The sequence below is a fragment of the Rhipicephalus sanguineus genome, chromosome 9 (genome assembly GCF_013339695.2).
Source record: "Rhipicephalus sanguineus isolate Rsan-2018 chromosome 9, BIME_Rsan_1.4, whole genome shotgun sequence".
In the NCBI taxonomy this organism is placed as follows: Eukaryota; Metazoa; Arthropoda; class Arachnida; order Ixodida; family Ixodidae; genus Rhipicephalus; species Rhipicephalus sanguineus.
The window spans coordinates 30,806,130-30,827,519 of record NC_051184.2 but is presented as its reverse complement, the minus strand read 5'-3'; the positions used below and the strand labels follow the sequence as shown (position 1 = coordinate 30,827,519).

The window sequence follows — 21,390 nt, the reverse complement described above, 5'->3', positions numbered from 1 at the left end:
TGGGTAAGATACGAGTAACTTAGCTTTGCGCTAACTGCAACAGGTGACGTGGGAGAAAAATTTTTCTGCAGACGGGAAAGTGGGATGTATGTGTCCCGCTGTCACACAAAGGGTTAATGAAACTGTTTTTGCTTGTGGAAAGCCCCAAAACAGCACATCAGTACAATCTTCACATATGCAAAAGGGTAGCCACACTATGCGCGTTGACAGCTTAGCTAGAGATTGCCTCTTCCCTGTGTATTTGTACTATTGTCTTTACAGCTGTGTGTGTGTTGGTCGAGTACATATGTTTACCAACTACAAAGCATGGCACACTATAGATGACGTTGCCGTTACAGCTATGGCTGGTGTTCCAACAAAAGCATGTGCGAGGGCAGTGGTGTTTGTTGGTTGTCCTTTCGCTGCCTTGAAGACCAATTTTTCATTTAAGATAATGTATACTTGGAATTAGCGTTGACAAGAAAAAGTTTGAATGTTGCAGCTAGTAATGTAGACGGTGGCGTACATGTGCCCACTGCACACTCGCTATACACAGGGAAACAAGAAACAGGTAAAAATATTTTATTTGTAGTGCATGACAAATGGTGTAACAAGTAACAACAGGCTGTGGGAGATTCCCGTTGGAGACAAACCATCCTCCACACCGCCTACAATTTTTGACAGGTGTAGATTCATAAAGGTCTCTCTTAGGAACAGCCATTGATTCATACTCGAACAAAACCTCTATCAGCACAACATTAATCAACAAAAAAAGTGTTCTACATAGAGACCCAAAGGAACGTCTGCAAAAACTACAATAACAGTGTACTAATACAAAATTAACTGTGCATCTATCAAAAGCAGCATCATTTGAGCCAAAACAATGCTTGCTAAAAGTTTTAATTCACATTCATGCCAACTTTTTGAGGTATCAAAACTGTCACAGCATGTACAGTGCTTGGCGATTGAAATGCAATACTCGGAGCACATGGCGACTGGCAGTGAGGGTGACCGTGAGGGCGAGAGCGTTCGTGACGCATGGTGGCTGCATCCCATAAGCAGTTGTTCAGTTTGTGGTTCTCGGTGGTGCCAGCAGAGCACTGAAATCCTTCATAACCCACACTCGCCAGCTCCAGTCGCGTAGTGCAATGCAGCGTGCGAGCAGTCTAAGGAAGTCAAGGCAAGCAGCGCTTCGCAAGCAACACTATGAAATATAGACTGAATGGCTGTCTACCGGATGCAGTTACCATGTGTCACAAACGCTCTCACCGTCACCACCAGCAGCCACGCGCTCCGAGTATCCCGTTTCAATCGCCGAGCACTGCACACATAAAAGTTTTATACTAAATGCCATAAGCTTCATCAAAATCTGCTGTGTATGTGCTACTGGATCGCAGTTTCGATGATAGCTCCCATCCACTTGACGATTAGGTCCGTGTTACCAAAGTTCAGATTCTTTGTCGGCTGAAGGCACTTCAATCACACGTGGCGAGTCCGTTAGCTTTGCTACTTGTTCCCCTTCAACGACATCACCAATTATCCAAGCCGGGTAGCCCTCGAGCTGCTCGATTTCTGCACAGTATGCCTGAGCCTTCTCTTTTGGTAGGCACATCAGTAGTCCACCTGGGTATCGGAAAATGAAAAGATCCAATGGCTATGTGACAGGTATCGGAGCCAAAGGCCGCATTTTATACCACATAAGAAGCACAGGATGCACTGATGGTACACAATTCACTAGTCAATGCATGTCGACGGTGTCTGTAAAGCTTCGAACATAATCAGGATAGGGTTCTAGTACTGTGTAGTGCCTGTAGAGCTTCTTTCAGGCCGATTTGCTGGCTGATATTCACATGGAGGCCTCAGACAGCATAACATAGGAAAACCTTGAAATGTGCTAAAAGACCTACTTGCTAGGCAGCAGGAAAACAAGTCGCTGGTAGCCAGTTTTGCCAGTGTGTGTTCTGCCAACGGCAACATGCCATGCATGTTTTCCTACTAAAATGGCCATGTCTTAACCCTTTGAGGGTTTACGCCGTACATGTACATCATTGCCTGTATATTTAAAATGTGCCTTTTTCGATCATTTTTCTTGCTTGGCATGTGCTGCCACATTTCGGGAATACGTGGAATTTTTTCTAGTGCTGATGCCTCTCGGTTTCTTTTTTATGCTCTCCTACAGCGGTGTGCCGGCTAGTTTTGGTTTCGTCCTTCAGCCAGTTCCCGTTTATTGCGCCCGCAAAACTGATGGCTTTCCTGTTTAGAATGTTTCAAAAGGTGACAGATTTGTTACTAGTATCTCAATTATTGCTCCCCGGTAAGCGATTACGCCCGTTTCCGTGCAGGCGCTGACTGACACAAACAATGCTGCTGTGGTTGCGTTTCCTGTTTCGCGGACTCTCAAAACCCGCTTATGCTCCTGTTTTGGGGACTCTCAAAAAGCGCTTATGTTTTGTTGGCGATAAGACGAATGATTATTATAGGTTTCGGACTTGTTTTTGCTTTCCAGACACACTCACAACTACACAATTTTCTTCAGTGCGCTCACCCGCATAGTTTGCTTGTGCTATGGAAGTGCGCGCCGGTTTCTCGGCTGCAAAAGTGAGTCTAGCGACGATTCCTCTGAATCGCCACTCGACTGGCGAATCAGAATCTGATTCAGTAAATGTCAGCTTGTCATACGAGGTGTTACTTACGAGTTAGGATTGAGATGTTGATGAGCAAGTGACATCTCAAAAGTGTACACAGCGAGACGATGCTGACTGGATAAAAAGTGGCTTTTCTCCCTTTGTGTTTCCACTTGACGCCACTTCGTGCACTTACTTTTGTATGTCTATGAACTACAGACACGTTTATTGCAATGCATAATTTCTTAACAATCGTATAGGTTTTTTTTTATAATTTGTCTCGCTGTTACTCATGAAAAAACCATGTGCATGTAATAACACAAGATTTTTTTGTCACTTTACGGTCACCCAAAAAAGATTTAGACAATTTTTTTCTTAAATAGATTAGTCTGAATAATTTAATTGAGCAATAAAAAAATACACATTTTTTGGGACACATTTCACGAAAAAAATCGACCCCCAAAGGGTTAAGGGACACTAAAGAGAAAAACGATTTTTCTTGGATTTGTAAGTTACTCTTTCACAATACCAACATCACCACGCTTGTTGCACGAGAATACGCTTGGTAAGCGAGAAAGTGCATGAAAAGAAAATTCAGGTGGCGGTGCCATCTTGCAATTCCCGCACAAAACGCCGTGACGTCACAGATTTTGATGGCGTCCACTAAGTCCTACGTCGTTACGAATTGGTAAATTATGAAGTAGATTGTTCTCTGAGGGCGCCAGAGACTTAACGTACCAAGTTTCAGGAAATTTCGTTTAGCCAATGTTGCCAAAATACGAACAATAGACTTTGAAATTCGCGACATCATGCATGGGGATTTCAGTGCAAAATTTAAAAATGAAATTTTGACCCTGATCTTCTCCCCTATTAATAAACTTACGATGGCGAAATTAAAGACATTAGAGTTCTCAGAGTACGGTTTATCAATCTAAACCGATTCATGGTTTCACTTTGTCCCTTTAACACTCCTGGCATTTAAAAACTGACTTTGTACTAAAGGGCTCTTGTTACAATACGAAACTATATGTAGGAAGCAGAAAATGCACAAAACCCCTTTTCTATTGCTGAAAAATAAATTTTGGCAGCTTATTATTTGTGCAGCAGCTCCTCTATGAATTCCATGATTAACACCTAACAAAGCACGTTGATTCCACATCGGAGTTATGAATCTTGCAGTGCATGTTACTGCCCCACATTAATCTTTCAAGAGACAGGCATCCTACAAATGGACGTTGAACTTTTTTATTTCTTGAAAACCTTGAAAGCAGTGCGAATCACGGCACAGACTTCTGCTGTTTTCACGATGCTCAAGAACTATTACCAACTAGCCCAGCTGTCAATTCTTCTACAGGACGTTGAACAATAGGCTTCTGGTTACTGGCTCACCTGACGTCTCAGCCGAGTATCCCTGCATGAGCTTGAATGAGGTGCCCGTGGCAGCCAACAGGGCAGGGACCTTGGCAATGATCGGCAATGTGTGGATCACAAAGCCCAGTGAACGCTGCTGCACTTGGACCAAATTCTGTGCATGGCCGAGCAACCCAAAGCCTGTGACGTCCGTGGCGCCGTGGCACCCGTGTTTGTGCATCAGTTGTGCCCCTGAAGGAACAAAAAAAAGCCCACATTCAAATGCAGTATTTTTTTTAAAGCGACGCTTCTATGAGTTACACATTTCGGTGGCGGTAGCAGCTTGGTTTGCAAAAAACCCAGTGCTGGCTTGTGTACAGAAATGCAGTTGAGTACAAAGTGCATAAGTAGGCCCTCGAAGGTGCGCCAATCACATGCGTATTTGCATGCACCGTTTTCCAATAACTGATGCCCCCTCGATTGTGTACTTGTTGGCGATCAGCCCTTTCTGACATGCAAAATCATCTTTTAGCGAGGTCATAGGCGTGCACAGGTTTGCCCATCAGGGGGGGCGAAGGTTCGTCGCAGTGGCCCCTCCCCCTCCTATTAAGTCAATGTACGAGGCAGATTTCGCGCCCCCCCCCCCACCTCTTAGGTGACTAGGGGGGGGGGGGGTCGATGCATGGGGCAGATTTTGCGCCCCCCCCTCTTAAGTGACTGGGGGGGGGGGGGGCCGCCCCCCCAGTCACTTATGCCCACTGTCACTTATGCCCACTGCCCCCACTGTGCGCACACCTATGAGTGAGGTCACTTGTCGTTCCACATTTCAATGTTGCATTTCATTGTTTCACGCAGGACCGTTGCTGTTGCCTGTAGCTATAGAAGTGTTGCTCTGCTAAGTACATGGGTAAAGGTACGATTCCCGGCATGGAGGAAGGAAAAAGTTAATAGGGAGCATTACGCAATGCTATAGAACGAAAGAAAGAAAATTAGTAGGTCAGGCACGCACACCGCCAAGCTTCACTTGCCCCCATTTTCCTGATAGGGAAAGGGCTCCTAATTGTTTTCTTTTAAGATTACATTTCATCAAACTTAACCTTAATGCAGAAAAGTTAGAAATGCTGTGTATAAAGCAGGAGTTAATCATTATTCTGGAAATTTCACTTGTTTCTATGCATATTCATACTTTCAATTAACCATGCAATGTGTTCTTAGGCGAGCAATGTAGATGCACCTATGTATGATGTGACCAGTGTTTGATCAGTCATGTAATGCAAGAAACTGCTGCTAGACAAAAGCGAGCAGAACTACAGTGATGTCATAACAGCCAAAACCCGTATTCACATCTTTTATTGCGTGGCACAACCACAAGTGTATTTAAATAAATCAGTAAAATATTAATTGCAAATAGCAAGTTTCCACTGGCTATCCATAAATAGCCATATTCCCAGTTGCTGCTGAAGGAACTATGCTGTCTTGACAATACTCCAGCTGTTTCTATAGCTCCAAGAAACATTCCAGGCAAGGTGATCAAGATTATATTGGTTAGACCTTGATGATGGTTTATTTTATAGTTCGGTAGGTGGCACATAAGTATTTGCTTATGCTTCAAAAATATTCCGAGGCATGGATTGCCTGTCAATGTACAGTAATACCTCGTTAACTCGAACTCGCATATCTCGAAAAATCGGCTAAGTCGAAGTTTTCCGCGGTACCGAACAATTTGCCATAGGTGCAACGTATTCATTGCCCTTTATCTCGAAGTATTTCCGTGCCCACTTTCGGTTATCTCGAAATCTCGACTGAGAATGGAACCAAAACTTCGCCGCCGAACCGTTTCACAAAATACTAGCGGCAAAATGTCATACGTTTCACAAGGTTCACGCGAGGCTGCCGCGTTTACGACGAAGTGGACACTGTTCCCAAAAGTAAAGTCGGAACCTAGCGGCATACCAACTTTGTCGAGCAACCCTGTGTCACGTCATGTGACGCCATAGACGTGCACATAAGCAGGCCCTGCAAAATAGCTCGGGTCGTACACGTTTTGTTTACCGTCAGAGATGCGATTTCAGCATTTTATTTACTCAAGGCACGTCGTGCGGATTTTTTCATCGGTCGTGCGATATGGTGAGGATAACGCCACCAAAGCAAAGCAAGTCACTGATGCTGCAAAGAAAGGTAGCCCTAATCAAAGAAACGGATTCGAGGCTCGAAGTTTCCGGACGTCAAAACGGCGCTGAATGTGTGGCATCGTGCGAGAGGAGCCCCTTCCAGTCACATCGACAGATAAGGCCGATTCTCTGGACTTAGCGGTGGGCTAAACTGATCTAGCCTGCAACATCGGCTGGTTTGACCATTTTCTTAAGTCAAACAACGTGGCGTCACGCCCAGTGATCGCGGCAGCGTCGACGCAGCGACTCGAGGGGTGACGACATCCGCCGAAACAAGAAACATGCTTCGCTTGATGCGAAATAAATTTGAGTGCAGCGGCGCGGATGATCGGCACATGCGATGTGTTAAGCAACTCGAGAAAGCTAGGTGCAAGTGTTACCGAGAGGCAGACCAGCCTTTGTCGGTCTCTCTGCACTAAATAAAAAGGCAGTGCCGAAAAACACAGCTGGTTAATAGCGCTGGTATGTCATTATTTTTCTTCAAAACCTTTACAAAGAGCCAGTTAGGCACTCCTGTTAAGAAACTGGTCAGTAGGGATAACGTTTCTAGATAGAATTGAACTTCTCAATGGAATTTGCCCACCTTTGCTTATCTCGAAAATCTGCTTATCTCGAAATTTTTTCTGGTTTTTACTACTTCGAGTTAACGAGGTATTACTGTATATATAATACATAGCCACTGAGAAGCCACAAGGCTGTAACTTAAAAAACGCTGCTATACTACTGGATTTTCGATGCAGTGAGTCACCAAACGTCATAGTTGTCAACATATATTAGTCAGACGTGTCAACAGAAAGCAACACAAGTAAAATATTCAAATGAAACACTTATCAGAGTCACAGAAACGAGCACCAACCAGTAAGGTTAAGGCGCGCCATGCAGTCCATCGCTCGGAAATAGACTCTATGAACGTCTTCTTCGCTGATGCCGGCCTTATCTAGCTGAGCGCGGCGCTCTGGCTTCTCGAGCCACTGATGAGCATTCACAGCCACCTGGGTTCCCAGAGGTTTCGTCAACACCAAACACGTCTCCCGCTTGAGCATTGTCCGGCCTGTAGTAAAAGTCATAATGGCATTCAATGACCTATAGTTCAAATTTACTTAACCCCTTAACGTTTTATATTTTGAGAGATTTTCTGTCTAAAAATGTTAATTTCTTTTTATCTTGATGTCGAATCTTTTGCTTCTAAAAAGCATGTTTTGATTGATGAAAAAAAATGCAAGCATATATTAACTCAAATTAGCATAACGAAGTTTACTGTCTCATGGCTTATTAGCGTCGTTCACGATTCCCGAAATAATGTCATCATCGAGAATCTGGCACATATGACACGTCAGGTCATCAAAGCAAACTTCGGTATCTGAATAATTAGCACCTGAAGAGCTGTACAATGACGAAAGGCTTCTTTTCCGCGACGAAGCATGAGCAACGCATGCGTCGCTTTCACCGGACAAGATTTTTTTAAGAACAAGTCACGAAAAAAATGCGAAATGGAGGTAAAATAAAAGAAACTGCCAAGCAAATGCTGCCATCTGTGAAGTGACACAGGAACTAGCCTGAAAACCAGCGAGTCTCGTTCAAAATGCTCATGGGGAGATATTATTTCAAGCGGACGAGCCACACTCGTCCAGAACGGTTTGGGCACAGTTTGGAAAGGACGAGCTAGGCTCGTCCAAAATGGTTAAGGGGTTAAAGGGACCGAAAACCAATTTTTATGGCACCTGTTTTCTTTAGTGCAACGGAAAGCTTACCAGCCAGACCGTCAAGTCGCGGAAATGGTAGCGTGGAAAACACCGTGAAACATTTATAATCAAAATTTTTCGATCTGTGGGGACTACGAAGCCGTATACACAGAACACATGCTACAAACATTGGGAGGTGAGCGTGAGAGCGGTTCGTGTTTGTGCACGACAGTTCCCTGCACATGCGCCACGGCTTGACATGTTCCACTAGTTGCAGCAAAGGCAGCGCTGCTTCTCAGCATGCAACTTGTTTTACCTAATAAGCAGCACAGAATAGTGCCAGAATGGATAATAATATGCATACTATAATTATGACCACTAGTTATGGTGCGCATGAAAGCATCAGGCTACGTACAGCAAAGTGAACGACTCCACGATAGAGCACTGCACGGGCTCGGGCCTACCCGAAAACCCGGGCCCGGCCCGGCCCGTGGGCCGGGCCGGGCCGGGTAAAGTAGCTCTTACGGCGGGCCTGGGCCGGGCTCGGGCCTGAAGCTCCGGGCTTAGGGCCGGGCCCGGGTTTGAGGTCGCGGGCTCGGGTCGGGCCGGGCTTAGACTTTGCTGGGTTCTTAAATGAACACTATAGTGAAGCACTGAATCGGTTTAGACTGATAAAGTGACGTCTAAGAACTCGAATGTCATATATTTCACCATGACATGTTTATTATCAGACGAGAAAATCAAGGTCAACATTCCATTTTTTAAATTTCGCGCCGAAATCTCCGAGCCTGACGCCACGGATTTCAAAGTGTATTTGTCGTATTTGGGGACATTGGCTCTATAAATTTCCTGAAACTTGGTACGTTAAGTCTGTGGCCCCCTCAGAGTCAACGTACTTCATTTTTAGTGATTAGGAACTACGTAGGACCCATTAGACGCCGTCAGAATCTAAGATGTCACGGTGTCTGCTGCGCGAAATTAAAGCGGGCGTCGCCACCCGCATTTACCATTTTGCGCGTTATCTCACTTACCAAGAGTCTTGTCCCGGCGAGCGTGGTGATTTAGGAATTGCTAAAGAGTAATTTACTGATAACAGAGAAATTGTTTTCTTTCTTGTGCCCCTTCATGTTTGTTCCACATACGTTGTGCATACGTAGTACATATATGTTTCACATTTTCTCTCGAAAAAAAAAATGCTTTCTTTATGTGGGGCAAGCTGTTTAGAGAAATTTTATTACAAACAAGTACTGAACTTCTTTTGCTACTTGCATATGGGGCTACTCGATTTATCTTAAACAGGCGAGCTCAACGTAGATATACCAGGCCCTTATATAGTTAACATGTCGTTATTCTGTGCTTTATTTGCATTCGTTATGATTTTATATCCCAAATGTATTCTGTAATCGCAGAAATAAATGTAATATAATAAATATATACCTGTAACTTATCGCAAAAGCGATCATAGAGCTCCAAAGCGAGGAAACGTTTTTGAAGTTTCCAGCCCTCCACTAAAACGAAAGGGCTGCACGGAGTCTCGTTACGTAGAATTCATATACAGAGACATTCTTTTTCCGTGGCTTCGTCACGGCCCCGAGTGGTCATGTGACGCGAGATGGACGTGCAGAGCCTGCTTGGTGTGCCCAATTTGTTAAAATTTGAACTTTCGCCTTTTTTCGCTATATCAGGTGTCTCAAACCCACCTCAGCTAACGGGCCGCATTCACGAAAATTTACTCCGGCTGGGGCCAGGACAGTAACGCAGCTAAAAGCGCGGGGAAGGGGGGGGGGGGGGGCTGTAGAGGGGCTAGGTCGTACCAAATGTCAGCCAGCGTTGCCATTTAAAAGAAGAGCTTTCCCATATGTCACATATGGGTCGTTTTCTGAAGGGTACTTGGCGGCAGGATTCCAACAACATATCGATACCTATCTTCAACATGACTAAAATCAGGACGCCGATTTTGAAATATAGAGTTTTAACGCGATAGCGTTAAAGAGCTCGTATCGCAGAAATTCCGCCGTCGGCGTCGGCGTCGGCACCGTTGGTTGTGAGCGAAAAAATGATCATCTTGTACGTGACCGAAAAATCGAAAAAAGCTGCAATAAAATAAATAATAAAAATGTTGGGTCCGAGTGAGAATCGAACCCAGGCCGTCTGCGTGGCAAGCACGTGTTATACCATACAGCCACGCCTCTGCTTGGAGCTGCACTGAAAGTAACTTTCATGCTTCCCAAAAATACGCGTCCTGTATACAGGCGTCACAGTACGAGATGTAATATCGCAAGTAATATTGCGTGGTACAAGCGTACATTACCTTCGGGTGTCACACCATGTCAATATCATAACGATTTGGTGGTTTAAAGACAGCCACCCATTACAGAAGGCACACACATTAGTGCGCGTATTCCCTTAAGACCACGTAGTGGGTGCATCGCAAATTGAAAAAGTTTCTCGCGCATAATTGCCCCTGGTTTAAAGCATGCTACCCATTACATAAGGCACACACCTTAGTGCGCGCATTTTGTTCAACACTCGTAGTGTTCGAAGTGCGCACTATAGGACAGGATATCGCTATCGCGTTCAACTCTTAAAGGCGAAGTTTTAAGCGTTCCCCAATCTTTTGTTTCACGGTTTAAGTATCAACACATGGTGGCCGCAGGGGATGCCTCACGACAAAAAAGGTTTACACCTGTCATGCCTGTGTAGCTTAAGCACATACTTATAAAGAAAATGAAAAAGTGGGACGAAGACAGTCGTGTGGGCCGCGGGCCTTTAGGGAGAGGCCCACGGGCCGCGTGTTTGGGTCCCCTGCTCTATACAGATATAGTGTGAAAACTACATGACACTGCCACACACACCGTTGGAATGTGCAGGAATAGCATAGGTTCAAACAGTGAGTCAAAATATATTCGCTTGACGAATATCAGGCTTGAAAAAAGACAATTACGAATTCCGTGCCGGGGTGATGTCCCTTTACCTCGAACCATAGGCATCCCATGAGTAAGCGTCGAGAAGCTTATTCGCGCCTTTATTACCAAACTGTAACGAACACCAAAAATAAATCGAGATCGTTTCGTCCACCTCCTGCCAGTTCTACCCGACGTAGTGCAGTGGTCACCTTCTACCAGTACAACATCGTTAGGAAGGCATAGAGTATTATGATACGGAAGAAAAGACGAGCGCGGTGCAAGCCATGCATAACATACACTGCTGAAAACTGCAAGCAGAAGCCCCCAAAGAGGAGTTTTAGGTGATACTGAAGAGTGCAGGTGCGTATCCAGAAGTTTTTTTCGGGGGGGGGGGGGGGGGGGGGGGTTCAACTATACTTTATGTACGTTCGTGCATGCGTTTGTATGGGTGCGTGTATATATACGCAAGCAAAATTGAAAATGTTCGGGGTGTTTCAACCTCCCCCCAACCCCCCCTCCCTTGGCTACGCACCTGGAAGAGTGTCACGACGTTCGGGGAACGATATATAGAAATGAAGGGATAAGCTGCACAGCTCTCATTCATTCTGCAGATGTCCACAAAGACATCCTAAATTTTGGTCCAGTGGTGGGAAGTTAAGAACAACGACTGCCGACGCCTTCACATTTCGCAAGGTAGATGTGCACCCCTGCGGCTAGCGCATACAGCGCGAGAAACTTTAGCGCGACAGGATATGTGATACAACTGTGGATGGCGTGGTTAAAGCCGGAATCTCTAGATAACTTGATTTTTTTCACGATAACACGGGAAAGAAATAAACTATAAAATATGCCCAAATACTTATGGACTCTATATAGTAGCCTTGTGATATATGAAATATATATGATATATGAAAAGAATGCTACCACAAATATTTTTTCGTCCATTCGGCTGCCTATACGTATTTCTAAAGTACACGTGGTGCACACGGTTTCTTCTTTTATCTAGATTAGTGTACATACAGCAAGGTAATAAACTTGGCTTTCTTCCTCCATCTTGCTGTGGCTAGGTACTACCATGCCGAAGACATGTGTTACATTTCCAGAAGTGCATGATTGGCTTTGTCGTTAGAGGCTTGTTTTAAATTTCAGTAAAGAGTGCAATGAGGCGTTGTGTTTCTCTGTATCCTCGTTTTTATTGCAATTCCTATCGAAACTGAACTCATGCTGCAAATCACTTTCTTACTACAATATCTGCTACAAAACGCTCTTGATGATCGCTATGCATTAGCAAAAAAAAAAAAAAGAAAAAGTTATAGTATACCATTGCCGAACAAACGTTCATTGTACCCAGTATGCCCACTCAACTCTTTCTACCGTGAGCCCATTTTTACACGAAATTACCGTAGGTCAAAGTAGAATTGTTAGCGAAATATTCGCCAACAAAGAGTAGATATTTGCTACTTCAAACACTTTCCCTGTAGATTCTATGTTCTGGCAACACCACCTATATTATTGGCTCTCGGGCCTCTGTCGGGCCTGATCTGCCGTCGGGCCGGGCCGGGCCGGGTAGGCGAAATTTTTTCTCGGGTTCGGGCCGGGCTCGGGCCGCGTATTGAATCACCGGGCCGGGTTCGGGCGGGTAAACTTGAACGAGGTCCGGGCCCGGGCCGGGCCCGGGCCGAAAATCATGGCCCGTGCAGTGCTCTACTCCACGATTCAGCTCCAAGGCTCGTCCTCTAGGCAGAGTGACACAAAGTTTTTTTGCAACTTTCAAACGCAATTAAAGAATATATATCTTACTCAGATCGCGAAAAGGACGCTAGAATCTGTAACTATAGTTTGCAGTCTTTTCATTTCCACCACGACATAATCACACAATCTGGCCAGTTGTCGGTCCCTTACACTGGTCAACCACGTATGCTGAGAACTCAAATGGAACAGCCTAACAGAGTCCTGGGCAGTTGTTGCAGGGTATGTACTACGTGTATTGCACTCGACATGAGTTGCAATGTACGAGCTGTGGCGGAGCGACGCTGCAGAGAAAAAGGTGGAGAGGATATTGCCATTCCGAGATAGTGTGTACCCCCTTCCTGCTCTACACTGTGGCCACATTTGTTAGGATTTTCGTTCATATAGCTTCAAAGAACTTGTTTCTAGAATGCAAAACATAAATAGATTTAGCAAGTGCCGTTGAAGTCTGGAGAATGTACTTACGAAATTATATCGGCCTCTCTACAAACTGCTGATGCTACGCCACCAATCATGGGCCACGGGTTCAGCACTGTCTGACCACCCGTGACTTTGGTGCCAGCTTCTTCGGCTAAGTCCTAAGGAGTAAGAAGGAGAGAAAAAAAACAGATTCTAGCTTTAACATCACTGTGGTCACAACTTCTATGACGAGGTTCAGTCTCTGATACTTAAGCAGACACTAAAGAGAAAAACGATATTTCTCGCATTAGTAAATTACTCTTTCACGATACCAAAAACACCATGCTTGCTACGAGAAGATGCTTGGTAAGCGAGAAAATGCACAGAAAGAAAAAGCGGGTGGCGACACCACCTTGACGTTCCCGCATCAGTTGTCGTGACGTCATGGATTTTCATGGCGTTTACTAGGGCCTACGTAGTTCTTAATCGGTAAAAATGAAGTGCACTGGCTTCTGAGGGAGGCAGAGACTCGGCACACCAAGTTTCAGGAAATTTTATTGAGCCAATGTGGTCAAAATACGAAGAAACACGTTGAAATCAGTGATGTCACTATCGGAGATTTCGGCGAGAAATTTAGAAGCGAGGCTCTTGACATTAATTTTCTCCTCTATCAATAAACCTATTGAAATTAACGACACTAGAGTTTTCAAAGTATAACTGATCAGTCTAATTTATTGTTTCGCTTACTGTCCATTTAACGCTGTTTCTGTTAAAGGAGTACTGACATGAATTTTAAAAATTTTCGGATTGTTGCTCTAAATGAAAGCACGGGTGTCGATAACCCTAAAAAGAGTGTCTTGATGCCTGGGGATGCATTGCGTGTATTTTTAATACCGCTTCTTTCAACCAGCAGTTTCGGTTTCGGTTTCGAGAGGGCGGCTTCATAGTGACGTGTCAAGTCGGCCCGTGACGTCACGGGCAGACAGCAACCCACGAAATATGCACCTGCTGTCCTTTGCTGTCAGTCGAACGTGGTTCATGATGAGTGAACTGTCGTCCAGTGCCTCCGACAGCGATTTCTGGGATTTAGGCTGCATGCAGGACCCAGATTTCGCAAACCAAGTGAGCCGACTTGAAACGTCATAGGGCTCTCCATGCGGTGAAGCTGCCTTGCAGATGCTGGGAGATGAAAACTTTAAATATCAAACTTAAATATTTATACGTGTTTCCCGGATGCGGTGTGGGGAGAGCGTTAACACTACATGCCAAGGAAACCAAAAACGTCCGTTTTGTTGCACTTCAAAATCGTGTCAGTACTCCTTTAAAGGCTCTTTAATACTGTTTAACGAAACCAAGTAGTAAAACACCTAAATGTATGGGCAGGATTTGCAGTCTAACAAAGATAAGCTTTACTAAAAAATGTAAAGTTTGTAATTGAGCATAGCAAGCATGGAACACTCGTGTAACTCATGATTCCATATCAAGACCAATTGTCATGTCCTTGACAGAACGTGTCTGCATTGAAATATGAATCCATATTATGCAAATGCACTACTATACCTTGATTCCCTTGATGAGAAGGGGCACGACAATGTCCCTCTGTTTTTCGGTAAGCTTGGTGCTCACAGCCATCACCATCAGCATGTTGTCACATCGAGTCACTCCGAGAGCATAAAGGTCGGACAGTACGTTGGCGCACGCTATCTTGCCCTGTTACACGTGGAAAAAGAACAATACATGGCATTGCAAATGAATTCGTTTATTTCTCTAGCAACTGTTTACCATAAGGGGAATGTATGTAAGCTACTGCTAAGATTTCATGAGAACAAAGTACAATAATTCAGCCAAAAGTTTGAATCACGTTTCATTGGCCAATGCCAACAAGCTTTGGCGGGCAATTGTACATGGTGTTTAGCAACTTTACACGCACCATTAGTGCAGCCTGATAAATGAAACAAAACAGTTTGTATGCACTTTACGTAGATGTGAAAGCAATGCAATGAAAAAGCACATATTGTGATAAGCTTGAATGGGCAAAACTTACAGCTATATAAGGATCGTCAACAGATGGATAGAAGTAATCTATAGTTTGAACCAAGGAAAACCCAGAGTCTCCAAGAGGGACAACACTGGAATCCATGCCAATATCTGTAAGAGAAGTTGAAACGCTATTCAGGCCAATGGTAACGTCTCGTATGCACAGATGTGTGACTGAGTGAGCACGAAATATGGCAAAATATCGTAATGATGGATTGTTATCATGACTCGCATTGCAGAATTAACACCAGACTGAAATGCTCACAATTATTTGAGACTAATTTGTAGTAAACAACGCACCACTGGAAAATAAGGAGCTCCAATTCTAGGCTGTCGGTTTCTAGACTTGGCAAGCAAAGTTGTCTATAAAGCACCGATACATGTGCAATGTCATGACACATTTAATTGCGGCAAGCTATTCAATTCTGTGCTACCAAGCCCAGCAAGAACCTTGCTGGTACGATTCTGTGCAATATGTACGATTCTAGTGCAATATGTATTTCCATTAAAAAAAGCATTACAAGCTTTCAATCAACAGCATTACATCAGGTTCTGTCTTTGCTGTTGACAAGTGACCTTAGTTTTTGCATAACCATTACTCCTGCAGCAGCAAGCTGTAAGCGAAGTACTAAGCGTAGCGTACAACACGTAACTATTTAACATTAATGCAAAAGTAAATCAATTTTCTTTGAGCATTGCAAGCACACCTATATGTGCAAGGCATCACACAAGCACTTGCCTTTGTGCAGTATACAAGATCATCTACACATTTCTGGTGTGGGTCATTTATCACATTTATAGATTAAAAACCCTTGTTTTACCAACCACACCATCTTAATTAAATGTTGTTATGCCTGTGATACATATGTATTTAACTTCCTGAATAATTTCCTGAAGCAAACTTCGTAAACAAGCTGAAGTCATGCGACATCTTAAAGGGCCCCCGACACCAAATTTGGAAATGCTTGTGCTCTTTGACAGTCCTGCATGCCTGAGCACTTCTGACTGATTATAACTAACGAACGTTGCTTTTTAGGATACTTTAATTTGGTTTTAAAGTAAGCATGAGGGCTCATCTGAGTTTTCAGCACCTCGTTACTTCGCCACTAGTATGACGTTTCACAAGAAAAGCGAGTATTGTCGATGTCGCAGAAAATTCGCAGGGCGCAACACCATGACTGGCACCCTACGAGAGCAATTGTTCCTCGCCCCTCTCGCTCGGTTGTCGGGCTGCTCTCAAGGTGGTTTTGGCTGCTCACGCCAGGAATCTTTTTTTTTTTCTGATGGGGACACGCTCAAGCACCCGCATCGTTTCATTCTTCACCGCACGCGGACCATCCGATTTGAAAACTGCGTGTTCAGCGTCACCGAAGCTCGAGTACACGTGGTCTCAGGCGCTCCTCCACTGTGGGGCGCTAGTTTCTTTCAATTTTAGGCGGGCGTTTTGAAGTGATGCTAAGATTGGTCACAATTAACAATGCTGGCATTAATTATATCAGTGAACACAATGGAAACACGTGATACGATTGCACAGTAACTGTACTACCAACGCAGTCACAGACACGCACACACACCGACCAGGGTTCCTACCCCCCACGGTGGACTAGTGGGTTATGGTGCTCGACTGCTGGCCCGAAGGTCCGCGGGATCGAATCCCCGGCCACATTTCCGATAGAGGCGAAAAATGCTCGAGGCCCATGTACTTCGATTTAGGTGCACTTTACAGAATCCCAGGAGGTCGAAACTTCCGGAGCCCTCCACTACGGCGTCCCTCATTATCATATTGTGGTTTTGGGATGTAAAACCCCAACAATTATTATTAAAGGGGCACTGACATAAAATTTCAAGCTCGAGATGTGTCCTTCATTCAATTGTTCGGTATGCATAGGTATTTTTGACCAAGTTTGAATGGCGTCCGTCACCTGGAAGTTGTTTTATTTCGGGCAAAGAGTGTACGGAAGCTCAAAGGGGATTTCATCATCCTGCGACATTGACACTACTGTGACGTGTTCAGTGTGGCGCATACCATCCTAAGTGACGATGCACTAGTAGCGATGACGTCGAGGATTCGAGTTTTTATCGTGGCACCGACGCCTGGAAACGTTCTCACTCTTCATGCCTTATCTTCGTCGCGCCACTATGAGTGATTTCATGAATTTACAAGATGCAAACCACCAAGAAAAGACAGGCGAAAGGAAAGGGCGTGATTCGACATGTGTTCGTCAGTCAGCATGTTGGGGAATTGTGTTGTTGAAAGCGCGGAAAAAGCAGAATGATTGTGTCGTTTCATTACACGTGAGGTACACACCGACACGACGACAAGCTATCAAGGTGGAGTAGCGTATAGATAAATATCATCGCTAACACGCAGGTAGCGTTTATAGTGAATTTTAGTTCGTCCGTAGACTTCGTTGCGCTAGCATAATACTGGGTTACTGCAACCGTAACCGTGAGAGGCCGGATAGGTGGGGCCATCTGGCGGCGCAAAGAAGAACTTTGCAAGCGCAGAATTGCTGTTGTAGAAACCTATTTCTCCGTTGGTGTGCATTCACTATACCGATATTCCATAGACCCCTTTGTGTAAACCGGAACGCCGTGCACGCTAAAATTCTCTAATATAGCTAACTGAGACACACCAGCGAGCACGGCCCAAGCGTGCGTCCCCGGGCACCTCCTCGTTGCTGTGGAATGGCGTCCATTGAATCACTGTTTTGCAAAGCATCGAAGCGCAAATGATTCGCGACGTCGCAAATCGCGGCGATTCCAAGTTCCAGAATGTCGTCTTCAACACTAGTCGACATTTTTGACGGCGATGCTAGTGACAAGGCATGACTGAACGTGTGCGCCTAGCAGACGAAATGTTAGCTGAACAGCTGACTCTCACGTCACTCCTTTCTGTAGAGAAGTGGTCAGCTTGGGCGCGGTCTGGAGGTGGCGCTGCCGGCGCTAAAAATGACGGGCTTACCGGCCGTTTTGAATCGTGCTAGATACCGGTGATCTAAATGAATAAAACAGATAGTTATTCGTCCCTGAGTGGCATTTCAGATCGCGAATCGCTACTAGGGGGTCAATAACTACTGTGGATGAAAAAATCTTGACATGCGTAAATTTCATGTCAGTGCTCCTTTAATGCATCACATCTAAAACCCTTTGTTTTAGCACTAACACTGTCTGATTAATGTTATGCCTGTGATACGTATGTAAGTACCTAACCTCTTTCATGATTTCCTTAAGTAAATTTCGTAAAGGAGTTGAAGTGGAGTGACATACTAATTATAGTGTACTAGACCCTCTCTTTCCATCCCTTTACTCCACATCATCCTCATCACCCTCACTTCCAATCTTCATTGAACTAGCAATGTTCTTCAAGAGTTACAAGTGAACTAATCCAGGAAGTTCACATTCCGTTATATAAACGGAGTTCATGGTGTACCTTGTGACCCAGTAGTGCTCAATAATGGTCCGAGTCGAAGTTCCGATATGAATATCAGTGAACAAAACGGAAACATGCGATACGATTGCGCAGTAAGTGCACAAACGGTCACAGACGCACACACCGATCTGGGTTCCCTCGGGGTGGTGCGACACGGTTTGCTGCGCTCCGCTGTCTCCCCTCAGCGAATTGAGCAGCTTGTTGAGCACACCCTGGGGAACCTTGCAACCTCATCCTTTCATGTCGGCCAGACCCAGGAGCCGGAACTCCGGCTCCAGCCCGTGCTCGGCGTTGTCGAAGGGCCGGTAAGTGACCACCGAGCCGCTGGCGCCCCGTCGAACCACGTATCGCCGGCCGGCGGCACCGCTGTCCCCGCTCATGGTCGCAGGAAAACCAGCTAGACTACGATTCTTTCAATCCTGCGCGGAAAGGAGAGTCAAATGAATCGCGTTCCATTAACGCACATCCGCGATCGCACGCTGGATCGGTGTCGCAGCGTCTTGCGCAGCACGTCTTTTGAAAACGTTGTACTTGCCTGCTGGAGTTTCTGAGAAGCTGTCGGCCGCAGCTCCAGTATCGACCTATGCAGTACGCCGCTTTCATGGGCACTTGCCCAACTTGCCGCGTTTTCCTTTCCCACTTGCTCGGCAACTCCGAGAGTTCTTCAATTCAATAGCAATGCTATTCGACCTTCACACAAAAAGTTAAACATCACAGTCGCCTCGTCGTCCTCTAGAGGCAAGTTTTCACCGTCTGCTTTGTCTTTACGTTTTGCGTGGCCTCCGCAATTTTCTACCGCCGCAACTTGCTAGTAACTAGTCTCAAAGGTCACTTATTCCGTTACAACAAAAGAAAACATTAAAAAAAATATGTGGTTACTTCTTGTCACCTTATATATACTTATTTGATATTATCTAAGTCTATAATAAAAAGTTTTGCAAGAAACATGTACTCGTCAGAGACTACAGCGCTAGCGTTGAAACAGCGGCAATGTGTTGCAACATCACGAAGGTTTGTTCGAGTGGTGCGCCTAAGTAGTTTAAAAGGCTACCAGACTAGGCGGCAAAGATAAACAGACGCCTCCGCGAACATCTTGAGAGATAAAGCATTACCGGAAAGTAGGCAATCACCTCAAGATTTCCTATGTACGCCTGATAGCGAAACACCGTGGGATGGCGAAGGTTATCGGAGCATGGTGAAGGTTACGTTGAAGCTACCCGACGCAGGTCAGGAATAACGCATATACAGTGAAACCTCGGTGATACGATCACAGCTCATACGAATTTCGGGGTGATACGAATTTTTTGTCTGTCCCGGCCAAGGCCCATTGGCCTGCAGTGCAACAGAGTACGGTTGTTGCGAACCTATTTTCACCCGGAGACGTTTGATACGAACGTACGCTACCGCCCAGGTACGCAGAGGTGCTGTCCGCGCTGTCGCGGAAGACGCACCAAGCACGTGCGCGAGCGCGGGAACGCAAGCGTGGGCATGCGCGCCGCACCGCAAAATCGTTATAATCACGGTGTAAGAAAAACACTTTTCTTACGGTTAGACCTTCAAAAACGCGTCACGGCCTCCGAGATTGTGTGCGCGAATCTTTGAGGCTCTTATGTGCCTCCGTTTGCCTTAGCGTTCAGATTACAGAGGACATTAGCGCCATGCCTTTTTTTTTTTTTTTTCTAAAGCGGACTGCTGTTGTACTGTGTTTACACGTGCCTGCCTCGTGCATCAGACATCCTACTAGAGAGGCTACGAAAGGTGAACAAGGAACAAAGAAGGCGAGAGCGGTCTTGGCGAAGGAGTCAGGCCTCACAACGTCAACATGCGCGACCGTTGAGGTCGCACTTGTGCGGGCACTGCCGTAAATCTCCAAAAAAACATCCCGAACACCTCCGCAATAACAAAATCATAACACCGTGGTTCTGTAAGTTTGGGGCCTTGATCCATCGCGTCAAAGCGCTTCTTTTGGTATTTTCGCTGCAGTACTCCGGCGTCATGCAAGAAAGCATACTAAAATTTGGAAGGGGCTACTGCTGTCGCGGGTCACAACGCACCTGGTTCATTAATTAAATACGCGCGTACGGGCCGTATATTTACGAGTGCTTGTATGATTGCCGACTTCTAAAAACTTAACTGACAATCATTCGGGGTTCTTCCTGACGTTGCTGCGACCCTGAACAACAATAGATGAAAATGGAGGCCAGCTTTCTTTTGTCGCATGCTAATTTTTCATGCTTTCTGGTGATACGAATTTCGGATGATACGAATATTTTTGGTGGTCCCGTGGGATTCGTATCACCGAGGTTTTACTGTATCGTGTGTTATTCTGGCAGGCCACAGAATTATGTTATGTTTGGTACGCTCACAGTGCAGTGAAGCCAACTGTCTCTAGAATTGAACAAATGCTTATGCATTTTACACAAATAAATATATCATTCAGAGCGTATTTTGGGTTTTGCTCAATATGCCGATCCAGTCAAGCACCAAAAAAATGGGAATTTTGGAAAATATTTTTCAGAAATAACTTGGGATGTATAGGATAAAGATATGCGAACTTGAAGCAAATATAGCTGCAAAGCAGAACATTAGTTCACACACTACACTAAGAACCTCAGGCATGACAACGCTTTATTTATTTTCTCACCTAAAAATGTAGGCAAGATACATGCGTCTTTGGCATTGCAAAAGATGCATAATGCACAACTAAACGAATGAAAATTTACTGTTAACCTAAAGCGACCAAGGTTAACCTTCACTGATTCACGAGCAGGTAGCCTCATGCACAGGTGCTCGCGAAACTGTAGTGTGCAAAGAAGCTTATCGAACATGGTGGTGACCCATGTTCGATAATTGCGTTCAGCAGTACGATGACAGCTGTTTTTTTTTTATTTATTTTTTTGCTGACGCCCCAACCAAATAATTGAGAGATAATTCCTCTGCAAAAAGCACTACTGAAAAAGAAATTTACTGCAGCGCTTGTCAAATGGGTGCCGCAGTGCTACAGTTGACCTGTCGAGGAGGGGCTGAGCCCCTGCTTAAGAAATGGAGGGGGCGGGGGCC

At 45.1% G+C, this 21,390-nt stretch overlaps 1 pseudogene; it reads right to left on the bottom strand.

Annotated features, from left to right (window-relative positions):
• Window positions 1-543: 543 nt before the first annotated feature.
• LOC119404899 (inactive selenide, water dikinase-like protein) lies at window positions 544-18,986 on the bottom strand (annotated as a pseudogene).
• Between the last annotated feature and the right edge of the window lie 2,404 nt (window positions 18,987-21,390).